Here is an 11,853-nt window from a genome sequence, read left to right on the forward strand (position 1 = left end):
GACTTACAGCGGAGGGTGAGCGTGCCTGTGGTTGACCTGTTAGCCTTTACATCCACTGAGGAGGCTTAATTATCTGAAGTAATGCCTCTGTTGAGAGTTAATATATACTGTGTGACACAAGAGTCGACTGACAGGCCGGCAAGTTTGTCAGTGTTCGAAAATAACTGAATACATCTGCTCAAGATCCACTTCTACGATTCAGAAGTGCTTGTTGTTTACATGAGCCTCTTTCTTTCATGCTGTGACTGCCATATTTATTTTACTTACAAAACATATGATCAGTTTATGATATATTTCATGCATCATTATGGATTAAACAACACATCACAAGAATGTTGAATACACTCGCTAATATTGACAAAACACACTAAAGGCGCCATTCTGCGTAATTAATTTGTAACTTTTGATAATAGATTACACTTTGCTGACAATATTTACTCTTTTGTCAGATGGGGCAGGCATATTTTTACATAGCTTTTACACTGTGTTACTTCTGCTTACTTTTATTTGGCAACACCAGCGGCTAATGATGGTAACAGCAAGTATGTTTTAATAATACACAGTAAGGCCCTGTCCAAAAACATTCCCTATATTACTCAGTCACTACTCCCGATGCAACACTCAATAGTGAGCAGTAAATTGAGATTTCGGATACATATGAATCACTCAGTCATTTTGCCTCATCACTGACAGCTGATGTTTCATACAACTGCAACTTTTGCGTCTCTAAAATGTGAAGCATTGCACTGTAGGATTTTTAGCAAATAAAACAGCAGACAGTGAAGTATACTGTATAGCAGGTAGGGGGTGATTTCAAACACAGCCCAGGTCCCAGATAGTCCATCGAAAGGACACAGTTGCCATCCACCACTTGGGGCAGCAAACACAGTCTGGACTACTACTCTGTCAGAAAGAAGGCATTCAACCATGAGGTTAATCACAATAATACTGAACTCATGATTAAGAAATGTTGTCTCCCACATAGCTTTGAATGCATGCAAGCGTCACGTAAGCTACGTGCCTCCTTTCCTGTGAATCCTTTGTTTATGACCAGCAACACCAGCAACAGTGAAATCTATTACGGAGAGAGACAGTGAAAGCGCCTCAACATTAATCCTTTTTACTTCTACTGTAAATTTTATTTACCATAACATTCAGTCAGTTTTTACACTGTAATATTTCTCATGGTTAAATTAATGACCTGTGTATGTCCTTCATCATTTATGTTTTTGTTTTTTTTGTGAAATTAGCCCAAACAAAACTAAAGAATTAGGCAAAATGTTATTTCTTCTGTTGAATGGGACAGTTTTTGAGGAGAAATGCAGGCTTACAGCTTTTAGGTAAAACCACATTTTCACTCTGGAATTTTGATTCTCAGGAGAAGTCATCAGTCAAACGGAGGACAAGACTGAGTTGTAGTTCCTTTAATCTCAAGAGACAGCGCCAACAGTCCCACTTTAAGTGTAGATAGAGATATTCCCAGATGAGGCTTAGACAGGCCTAACCCCGAATGATGAATTAGGCTATTCACTTCTCCCGAATCCACACAGACCTCTGTGTGTTTTGTCACATGAAAACACAAGGTTGCCTCTTGTACCCCAGGCCCAAGTATGTAAAAACAGAGGAAATAGCTGAAAGAAAAGGTGTCATTTTTCTTCATCTGAAAGAGCATGTGTGAGTGTGTGTGTGTGAGTGTGAGTGTGTGTGCGCATGTACAAGTCAGAGAAGGAGAGTGAGAAAAAGTGAGAGCGCCTGCATGCGTGAGAGGCATATGGAGGGAAAGTGAGAGCGCGAAGAGAGAAAGAGAAACCGGCCTCTAATTCGCTGATCTCAGCTGATTACATTTTCCCGTCCAGACGGTAGACATTCCTACAACCTGTGGCCACAACCATCGGGCCCCTCGGTTTTAACTCTGCAGCAGAGTCACATTAGAGGTAAACAAGCATGAGTCTATGCAGGCCACAGAAACAGGTGGGCGTGAGGGCCGAGACTAGTCACTGCAACCCTGTAAGAGGTCAGCAGACAGAACATTTTCCCTAGAAGTTTTGAGAGATAACATGAGGATGCAGGCTCCGAGGATTTCTAACGGTTTGTACATCAGATTTTCTGACAGATGTCCAAAAGGAAAAAAAAAAAAAAAAGATTCCCATGGGGTTTCTGTTTGTTTATATGGCTGTGAAAATACAGCATCTGTGCCTCAAAGAGTTAAACATGAGATCTGTCGGCTGCTCTAAATACAACCTTGGAACGTGATCTGCCTGAGTTGATCAGAGTGAAGCTGTCATTCCCACAGGGAGTAAACCACTTCATCTCAGGGTTGGCACCGGCATGTGAAACAGCAGGATCTGCTGTCGGCCCCCGCCTGCGACACGAGGAAGACATGACACGGCAGAAATGAGTCAGAATCACAATTCATCCATGTTGTGTGTGTATGTGTGTGTATGTGTGTGTGTCTGTGCGTGTGCGCACGTATATGTGCGCTGCGACTCGAGTAACTCGTCCTGCCAGTCTTGTGTGGCGCTGTATCTCAACTGGTGGAAGAAGTATTCGGATCTTGATTAAAAGTACCAATAAAGAAATTGTTATAAAAGTATTTCAAAGTAAAAGTGTTGCTTTCATAATCCTGCTTAAGAACAGATGTACTGGCAGTAAAATGTACTTGAAGTATCAACAGTACTTGTTATGCAGTTAGTTACACAGTTATTTGTTTAAATGAAAGTTTAGAGGGGAAATCCTTTCTGGTGAAACTGATAACAACTTACAGACATATGAAACATGACAAAGAACCCCAAAGAGATGCAGCTTTTTTTTTCTTTTCTTTTTGGTTTTTTAGGTTTGGAACAATTGGTTTGAACTTTTATATGTGATGTATTTTATAAACTTATCGTGTGTTTTTTAATGTAAAATCTTCACTTGATAAGTAAGAACTACAGCTCTCAAATCAATGTAGTGGAATAAAAAGTAATGTTCTTCCTCTGAAATATAATGAAGTATCAAATGGAAATAACTAAAGTAGATGCACTTAGTGTGACCCACTGCTGTACACCACACATACACAGTCAAAACACACACCTCACCCCAACGACGACAGAATCAGTTTTTCCGCCACGAAGGGCACAAAGGTCAGGGAAACACTGGCAGTGTTTCAACAAGCCCCCCATAACAACCCCCCCCCCCTGCTCCTCAGCAGGCTGCACGTTTACTATCAACAGGAAACATCTTTCACGGCACAGGAAGTGTTACTCTCTAATTGGCCTGATGTGATTCAATGACCAGGCTGCTCTCAGCCAATGGGAGGGGGCTTATTTTAAGAGGAGGTATAAAAGGGAAGAAAAGCCTTTCTAAAAAGCTCAGATGGAACAGAGTTCTCACACTGACTACATGGTGTGCTTTCGGCTCAACTTCTGCAAAATTGTGAAGACTGTACATAGACACATTACTAAGCACATCTGGTTTCATTGTTGTTTCATGGATCCCATAACACATCGTGAAACCACAGTCTAAGCAAAAGAAGATGGGGGGGAAACCCAGAGTGCAAAAAAAAATTTGACCTCATTATGATTCTGCAGTCTTGGCATATGCATTCCTCCTCGCACATTTTATGAACAGAGAAAAATGATCCATGTATCCAGTAGCCTGTAATATATCAAATCATAAATCATACAGAAGCTAACAGGCGTATGAAGGTGAGAGGAAGGCCCCGTTGAGAAGGATTTACTGTTACTTTTTTCACATTTGGAGCTCTGCCTCATGACGGAGCAGTTACCCCCTCAGCTGCCACTGATGCCACAATCTCTTTTTTTTTTTTTTTTTTTTACTCTGCACATTCCTAAAGGTGACTGTTCTTGCCAACTTTGAGATTTTTTTTTTCTTTGCTGCTTCAATGGACTGCAAGAGGCATGAGAGCAGAGCCAAAAATATCATTACACAGAGGGTGACATTAGGAGAGAGCGGCCAAGCAACGGGGAACTATGACGGAGTTCCCTGATTAGTGACTTACAATACAGAAACAAAGGGCCTCTGAAATCACAGGAAACAGAACAATCAAAGAGCCGGTGCACATTCCAAGAAAAGCAGTACACCGCAGAAACACAACGTGATCCAGGACATAGCTGCGTCTGAACGTCTGATGAAAGCTTCAGCTTAGCAAGTACAGTGAATTATTACTAAAGAATGACACCAAGGACGGGGCAAATAGCTGAAATCAGATTCTATCTTTGATCGCTGTTCCTCACATTTTCCTGCTGAGGGAGCGAAAATCACAAGAAGAAATGAATCTAAGCCATATTTGGACAAGAGCTGACCCTAATTATAACCTCCACACTGTTTGAATCGGTCTTATAATCTCAGTGACAGGTATTTTCATACACTTGCAGATGCAAAACCTCCAAACCCTCAATACCGTGGGGTCCCCAACCCCCCCAAAAAAACACCACCACGGCCCACACAGCTTCCCCGTGATCCATCAGATCTCAGCCTGGATTCAGGAAATAACTGGCTCCTTCCTTTTCTCCAAAATGGCAGCTTTGTTTCCGCAGCATTGGTTTGCTGGATTAGAACAATTCCCCACCAGCCCATAATTTGTGGGATTCTCATAACACGACACACCCTGCCATACATTTCCATTATAACCCCATTTTGTCCTCTGATGAGGATATTTCAGGATAAAGAAGGACATCTTAGCTGGTTTTTGGTGAAGGACCCCTTTGCTTGTGGGGGGCTGCTTTGGGTTACAGGCTCCATGGATGAGCTTCTGGCCTCTAAATGTCTCACGTTTCTCCTCAGTTCTTCAGTTAACAGGTAACAGCAGGGTTGGGTGGAAAACCTTCAATGTGGTCGCACAAATTCTAGCTCAAGTAGAGATGAAGGGGATCTATTTTCAGCAAAATGTGCTGTTTATCTCTGTGTGTAAAACCAGTGGGGAACCTTTTCCCCCACAAGTCAGGCCCACTTCTCTAACTTCTCTAACACGTGACTATCTATGCGATGCAGCTGCTAGATTATCTGTTTTCTCATTTCTCGTTTTAAAGTCTTTTTCTTTTTTCTTTTTCAACCAATTGATCAGCAATAACTAGTTGATGAATTGAAACATAATACTTTCTGTGTCTCTCTACAGGATTAGAAGTATGATCTATTGGGAATCCCTCGTCGCAGGTATCAAATGCAGAGAACAGAACAAGCTGTGAGTCCTCTCTCTGTGTTTCCTGTCCAACAGCGTATCAGTCAGGCTTGTGCAACGCAATGGGGCGAGGGCCAAAAGTGCCAGATGAGTATAAATCTTAGCAGAGTCGACCTCAGAGTGTGCAAAAACGAATGAGGGCCCAGCAGTTCCCTTGGCTCACTCAAGACTCACACATTATATACACAACTGGTGTACATGTGTTCCAGTTAATCCCTGATTTGAAAGACAACATTCGACATGAGCCTCAGCGCAGGCAAGAATGTGGTGTCTCTGTCGCAGGCGTCCATGCTGCCGAGCCGATCGTAGACAAAGCACAAAAGAAAGACGCACAGATCAAGAGACAATGTGAACGCAGATCTCAGTCTTGATCTGGTGTTTAAGCTGAGCAGGAAGATTACAGAAACCTCAACACATATCACTCAGAAATAAAGTGTTGTTGTTTTATTCCATTACACCATCGCTCCATAAACAAAGCAACAACATTCACACATGAAGCTGCACTGGCACACACACACACACACACACACACGCACACGCACATGCACACGCACACGCACACGCACACACACAGACACATACACACACAAATCCAAATGTTATTGATTATTGCATTCTTGCTGAATCTTTATATAGATACCAACTCCAAAAGGGGCACTACATTGAGCAGAGAGGAACTGTGATTGTTCATTGCAAACATGCAAGCTACCTCAGTTTGCGTTAACCCACAACACACAAATGCTCACGCTCACACACACGAAACACACACTTCAGGAAACTATGGCCAAACTGTGAGAAGATTCACTGTTCGAAAAACAGGAAGTGGTTACCAGCTGCATTAAACCAGAGTACACCTCTGTAATACTTACTCTTAAAATACACTGGCAACCTACTATCTGACTTCTTTAAAAGGGTAAAGCAGAACTGAGAAAACTGTTTCACCACCTTCTCAAATTGAATTTTTTATTTGTTTTATTTGCATAAGAGACAGATGACAGTTCAAACATGCACATTATTCAAGTAGTCACATTTGTGTTGGAATGCAGTTCCTCAAAGAAGCTGTCTCTTGTCATTAGAAAGTTGTACTCACATGCATGTGAGCCCTTGTCAAAGAACATCTCTATCCCTTTAACAAAAGAATGTCTGAATTGCATAAGATGCCAGGCAGGTAGATTAGCAGAAGCTTATTCTCCTGCACCGTGTCTGTGCCTCGGGTTAAACAGAGCAGCTGCATTTGAGAGTGTCACCCAGAGCTGCAGGGTTTTCCTTCCAAATGAGAGCACATGCATTTATGGATCAAGTATGTTTATCCTCTCAGCCCGCGCCGCAGGTTGAAGTACATGACCTGTCCTGCTGCAGAGAAGTGCCCGGACACGCTGACAATCGTGAGGGCTCAGATCGGAACAAAAAACAAGAAGGGCATGACTCGAGCCGAAGAGTCATTACCTGAGCCGTTAGTGTCAAAGGACAACACAGGCAACAGGTCTCGTGAAGAGCCTGTGTGAGAACAGGTTCTGACAGTTGAGCTGAGCTGCAAACAAGCCAGGCCTGTTAAGTGCTTAAGGAGAACTCAGGTGAGTTTTAAGCGGTCAGTCAAGGTTGAGAAGGTTGAGACCTCAAGCTCTCCAGAGGTCATGGACTCAGAGAGTCAGCCGCTTTAACTTTTGACCTCTCAAGAAGCCTCAGAGACGTGGTCAAAGGGTCAGATGTTGAGGAGTGACAGTTGCACTGTATCGGCTTTCCCCGCACAGTCACAGCACATGCCGTTGCTAAGCACTGGGTGTGTGTGTATGTGTATTCACAACGTGTTGCACTTACTATTCACTATGACAGCACAAGATGATCACATATTTTGGGAACAGCTGGTTGATGAATAAGAGACTCACCACGGTACGTCAACAGTCCGTCACTGTAGTAATAACCTCGGCCATTCACAAACACACATGACCCTGCCTCAACATATTACAAAAATATGCATTGAAACCTGAACTAGACATACCAGTTGATTACATATAAAGTTCTGTAACTACCGTCATTCTTTTTCTTTTGTCAGATGGTGTCATCTTCTTACATTTCAACGCTTTTTTATGCTTTTAGTTTAGTCTTCACTCCTCAGCATTTCAGCTATGATAAGAACCAGCCCCCGTTTATTTTCACCCCACAAAAAGCCCGTAAATTACCGTCTGATCAATGGTGGGCCCCATTCAGGAAATGAGTGAACAGGCACAGATGATTCAAGAGATACAGGTTATTAAAGAGCAGCGGGGGAAAGGGGGAGTTTGAAGTAAACCAGTCGGGTGAGGCCCCTGAGCCATTACAGTAGGTTAATTATACCTTAGTTGAAGTGTTAAATAGACCAGTAACCTGCGCTTTGGTGCCATTTATTGAAGCCAGGTGTAGTAAATAAATCAATTAGGTATGTGGCTTCAGAAGTAATTTGACTCACTTCACTCCTTGGGGGAGTTTTCGAAGCTGTCTCTGACTTTATGTCGGGTATCATGTGGGTATTTTCACTTCTGCTACAGTAGTAAAACACTACTGTATTTAAAATAGATGGAAATCCTCCAACTGTAAACAACTTTGTACAGATTTTAAATCAGGTTAAACCAGTGGATTGCACATAGCCACAAAAGTAACTGCTGAAAGTTTTAGAGGAAACCGACATGCGGCTCAGTAAACCACTCTCTCCGTTGAGGTAGCACACTTCACTCATGATGAACTGAATATTTTACATTGGTGTGGATTCGCCCTGTGCATCGCGGACCCACCTGGTTAGCTGACAAAACCACACTACAAACACCAATTCCTGTCAGCAGCCTCAAAGTGAAAGAGGGACACATCAAAATCTGAATGCTGCGCGTGCCAAATGGTCGGTACACACCGGATCTCGTTTTTTTGTCAACCACAGGTTGTTATCTTCTCTGGCTTTTTGCAGCCAAACCCAAAAATCTAAATTACTCAGTTGCAGATACACCCTCAGCACCTGAACACTCCCTTTAACTGTTCTAACTGTCCAAAGCAGAAAGGGCACTGATTTAGTTGTTGCACCCAGAAATCACCTCACCGTCAACTCAGCTCAAACTGAATCCCACATTGCAGCAACCATTTAAAAAAAAATATCAATCAAACAGTAATGTGGTTTAGATATTACACTGTGCAAGCAAAAAGGTAGTGATACTGAATATACTCCACTAGATACAATCTGTCAGTATCTTTCTCACCCCTCACCCGCTTGAGAAACAGGGGTGTTTTATAGCAGCTTGACTCGGGGTTAATGTCCCTGTGCTCCTTTGGAGATAGCATCTGTAATGTGCAGAGGAACGCGTCTGACCCCCTGAGTGTCACAGCTTGATGAGTTATTGACTGACTGGATGCTGGACGGCTTGCAGGCGAACTTGTGATGCTTCCTGGCCTTGAGACATACAGAAGAGCAGAATCCACCTGTGTGGATTTGAGTTTCTGTAATTACTCTGACTGAGGCAGCTGCCAAGGCAGATATTTGGAAAAGGATTATGAATTTGGGGAAATAAAGTGTGTCATTAAATGGGTATTCCAGCAATTTAGTATTACAATTTCACAAATTTCACAAAAAAAAAAAATAGAACAGTCAAATTGAAGCAACATTGGTAGACATATTCTGAATTTTATTCAAACTCCCAAAATGCTGGTTCTTTCCCATAATGCAGGCTGATAGTGGCTTTTATCAGATCCTCTCTACCTTCTTAACCAGTCAGTCACATACTGGCGAACGTGCTTACAGGGGGGGAGAGATGCTGTGGTTGTGGTATACAGTAGCTCCTCCCCTGTGCTATTCCTGCATTATACATATAATGTATACATTATACAGTAGTTTTTATAGACCAAGTGTGACAACTAAACTGAACTTCATGTGTAAAATCAGTGGAGTGCGTCTTATCATAAAATCATAAAGATCAACACGAGTCTTTGGAACTTCTTCTGGCCCGTCTTTGGCCCCGATCCTGAGAGTGACAAACTTTTCTCATATAGATTTAGTCACATATCCCAGCTGAAGCCTGATACAGACACATCTCTACCTTTTGACCCTTGTACATGACACTTCAGCTGATGACCTGTCACTGCCTCCCACTAGATTTCAAATACGATAACTACCATTCACTACGTAGTTCCCTCATTTCACCATCACGTTGCAAGTCACAATCACTCATTTCCCACACAAACCACCAATAAGCTCCTGACAGGTTGGGTTGAAATTGCATCAGGCTTTTGGCCTTTTAAGAGACCCGTGCTTTCAATGTCATCCATTTAGCAAAACAACCCCGTTCAGGAGTACAGGATCAATATCCACTCTCTGAAAGAGCGTGGTTCTGTGAAAACAGACGAGTGCACTCAAGGAATCGTAACCAGGTGTAGGGGAGGAAATACCTGGAGCATTCCTTGCTGCAGGAATGTTTTTATTAGCCTTTTTACAAATGTCGCCATTTCGAGGTGTGTACACTATAAAGTGCACTGCAGGCTGGATCGCTCAATCAAGCAGAGCGTGGCTTCAATGGAGAACCTGTGTCAAGGCCGGGGTTATGCTATTTGAACAGCTGGCACAGTTTAGTTCGGCATGTTCAAATGTGCACTGGTCCGAAGCTGTCGTACCACACCGAGGAAAAAAACACACGCCTCCCCCAGGTTTCAGCAGGATAGACTCCACTTTATACAGTGTCATCATAATCAAAGCGTTGATCGAACAGTTGACATGCTGACACTAGACACATGCAAACAGAGCAGAAAAGGCCTAATAACGTCTCATTTTCAATCAAATCATTTTCACATGCACAGTCAATAAGTTTTGACGTGATAGTTTCACATTTTGAGAAACGTGCTTATTCACTTTCTTGCCGGGAGTTGGATCAGAAGATCGATATCGTGTTTTCCAGTAAATATGGAGCTACAGCAGCTGAGCTTAGTTCAGGGACTGGAAATGGGGGGAAACGGCTAGTCTGGTTCTGTCCCGTAAAACCACAAATTGTTGTTTTTCCATACCTATATACACACGAATTCAACAAACAAGATATAATGTGTTAATTAGTGAGCTTTAGAGGTGCTGTTAAATGGATTTTGTAAGCTTCTGGCAGAGCTTGGCCAGCTGTGTTCCCCTGTCTCCAGTGTTTGTGCTAAGCTAAGCGAATTGGTTTCTGGTTATACTTTCATATTTAGCTTATAAACCTGAGAGTGGTCTCAATCCTCTTAATTAACTCTCGATGAGAAAAAGTGAATAAAAGTATGTTCCAAAAAGTCAAATTATTCCTCTGAGGTGAAAAGCAGGTATGACAAATATTTCCAATAGTAAAATAACTTGTATTTCATGATGTGCGTTGAGCCTGACCAGCTCTTTGAATTGTCATGTGTCCAAAGGCCGGTCTGAAAATGTTCCAGTGCTTTCAGAGTGGCCCACTTCAAGCCCCTGAGAGCCTGCCTATTCTCATTTATCAAATAAAAAGCACCTTTCTTTGCACTATGGAGAGAAAAAAACATTTTCTCAGCCAGTGAAGCCATGTGTGTGTGGTGTGACGAGTGGGACCGGTATGATTCCTGGTGTTAACAGCTAATAAATTGGGGCCCATCCCCCCGGTGCTCTACTGGCTCAATTATATCCACATGTAGCCATTATTCCTGCCATGTTAGCCGGAGTGAGCTGCATATTTTTAAAAGGTGGGTTTCCATAACACTTGCTGAAAGCTACGTTGGTTGTCGAGACACATGTTTGGGTTCTGTGGAAGCCAGACGCTTGCTGTTTTAATGCAGAGCTGCTGTTGAACGCCGCATGGAACCAGTGTGCACCCCTTTGTTTTCAAACGTCTCACCTCAGTAATGTGTGTACAGACGATAAACAGGTTTATTACCTGAATAAAGTCGCAAACTGAAAAACCTTTCCCCACAGAGAAAAGAAAGAGGAGTGTTTTTCCCCCTCAGTTCTTGGGTATTTCAACACTTTTCAACACTACATCTGACAGGGCAGTTTATTAAATACACCTGCCTAAAACGAATGCAGCCTATTACAACACTGCAATAAATCTTCTCTTCATGTAGTTCGTCATGTTCAACTGTATTGCGTTATACTGAGAAGCGTGTCTAATATTTAGTCTATCTTTATTTTTTATTAATTGGTTGTACCAAATGTTAGATACACCTCTCAGTATTTGAGCATTCGATAACCCTACCCTTTCTATTACAGTCAGTGTTCTCAATAAAAAACCATCAATTACACTAAAATATCAAAATATTGAAGTGATGTTTGTCCGGGTGATGAAGGTTGACAGTATATTAGTTGGTCTATCCCAGTATCAACTGGTTTACTTTTGCATCTTAACAATGTAAACAACCGGCCAGTGTTATGCAACACACTATTCAAATTAGTGCAGTGCAATTAACCCTTGTAAATACTGTAGGTTACTGGGAGCTCTGTTTGGTGACAGTTATCTTTAACAGTGAAACTCAGTTGCTCTTTAGTTATGTTAATTCGCTAAAGATACGTAGCTGCATGCTTCCCAGCAGGTATAAATGTGTTTTCTCTGTCTTGTGTTTTTAGCAAATGTTTGAAGGTTTCTGGAATTGGAGTAGGACTGGAGCCAGCTCTTTGAATGTCACGCAGATGGCGCGTGCCAACCTTTTTCTCCTAAACATTCCCCCACCCCACCCCCCAC

This window comes from Seriola lalandi, unplaced genomic scaffold (genome assembly GCF_002814215.2).
Source record: "Seriola lalandi dorsalis isolate HSWRI2012SDOR001 ecotype SW California unplaced genomic scaffold, Sedor1 jcf7180002054777, whole genome shotgun sequence".
Taxonomy (NCBI): Eukaryota; Metazoa; Chordata; class Actinopteri; order Carangiformes; family Carangidae; genus Seriola; species Seriola lalandi.